This window comes from Aplysia californica, unplaced genomic scaffold (assembly GCF_000002075.1).
Source record: "Aplysia californica isolate F4 #8 unplaced genomic scaffold, AplCal3.0 scaffold00155, whole genome shotgun sequence".
NCBI classification, from domain to species: Eukaryota; Metazoa; Mollusca; class Gastropoda; order Aplysiida; family Aplysiidae; genus Aplysia; species Aplysia californica.
In genome coordinates, this window is record NW_004797425.1 from 219,219 (window position 1) to 221,185 (window position 1,967).

The following is a 1,967-nucleotide window of genomic DNA, read 5'->3' on the forward strand; positions in this document are numbered from 1 at the left end:
CCCCGCTCAACAGCAAGCTCTATGCGCTTCACAATCTATACTATTACCCCAGCAGACCTGAGAGCATTCTGAAACAAACTCAACTTCCTGTGAAGAATACAGTGCAAGCAGCCATTTATAGGCGCTAAAATACTAACATACTGACAAGATCTTTCTCTGTCTATGGTCTACATTCAAACCCGCAGTTTAGGATCACCAGCTGGCAAAAATATTTTTTTTACCATCTATGAAACTTAAAACATTGGATGAAAGTGCATTTAAATATCAAAACGCCAAGATCTGCAATGCTTTGCCTGGATAGTTTAAAGAGAGATCAAATTTTTTATTTCATTCAAATCTCAGCTAATGTCATTTCTATTTTAAATTTTTTAAGTAAATATTTTCAGAGGTATTTTTTTCTTTTTTTTCAGAACACAATGCCTTGCTTATTTGTTACTTTAATCGGGGTTGAGGGCTATTTAAATGCCATGTTAATACTATTAAAGCAGTAACGCAGCATCTTGCCAATAAACGTGCCGATTTCAAAATGTCATAACTTTCCTGCTCTTTGTTTCCATAATACGTCATTCCTAAAATAGGATCAAACGCACAATAATATTAACGTCGCCAGAGGGAGAGGGATTTGTTCAGTTAGTATCTCAAACAGAGAAGTAAAGAAAATGTATTATCTTTGACGAAAAGAAGAAACAAAGTACTCGATATTTAACCAAAAGTACTCTCACATTCGCTGATATCTTGAAAAAAGTATTCGCTATCGACTACTCTGTTTCGATGCCTGCTCTCTCTCTCTCTCTCTCTCTCTCTCTCTCTCTCTCTCTCTCTCTCTCTCTCTCTTGGCTCTACCGGAGGGCTCAAGAAAAAGGCCCGTGTTGTTTGGCTGTGACATCCAAGGTTTGTCCTGTGAGTTGTTAAAGATTCCTGCATCGCCCAGTCGGGATAGGAGACGATGCCAGGCATGCACATACTAGCTGGTTTCGGTATACCACGGACACGCTGAGTGCTGGGCAGATGGCTCGTCGCTGGCATGGGCATAGCATTACTCTATGGGAATATTGCACGGGACCATAGATCGTCCACAGCTTTCGTTAAACATGTACAGCACATGTAGAAATGTGTCGCATCGTGGGGAAACCAGGCGCTCGTCTAAATAAAAAGTAAAGTTGTTCCCGCATCCGATCTGTACTTTGGGGATTGCCTTGTTGGTGAGACAACTTCCTAGGCCTTCGGCATATTGTGGTAGGGTGGCAAGTTCCTTCCCACGCAGCCTTTACTTCCCCAACTCGAAGTCAGGTACCCTGCTGGGTGGGCAGGAGGTGGCGGAAAAAAATCCCTCAAAATAATGAAATGAAAAAAAAAAAACGACGTTGGGCAATTTTTTTTTATTTTTTTTTTTTGAAGGGGTGGGTATTTTCTTTTTGTTTTGGGGCTTAACACCACCTTTTACTACTATCAAATACATATTTCTGGGTGGATTTTACTGAAAACATTGATCAAAGGTACAATTTAAAAAATGTTAATTTGCTGTTTTCAAGGACACAACAGCTTTGGAAGTCACCAAACTTTGGCTACCATTTTGTCGCTGATGTTGCCTCTGCTACTGAGCGAACCCCACCTCTTTCTTTCAAATGCAAATATTTCGACCTCTTTTCAAGATAAATGTATATTTTTTTCATCAAAAGAAGAGCAAATGAACAGGTTAAAAGATTTCCCAATCCACAACTCCATATGCCCACAAATTGACGAGCGTCTGATTCCACCACGTCGAGACACAAATAGTTACTGGCAGTTTGTAAAAGAACGCATACCTCGGTATTTAAAAACATGTTATGAACACATTGCTCTTGTTTCCCTCTTCGCACTAACGTAGCTAAATTTAAAAAAAGAAAAGAATATCCAAGAAGTATCCGTTTTGTGTGTGTGAGTATGTGTGTGTGTGTGTTTGTGTGTGTGTGTGTGTGTGTGTGTGT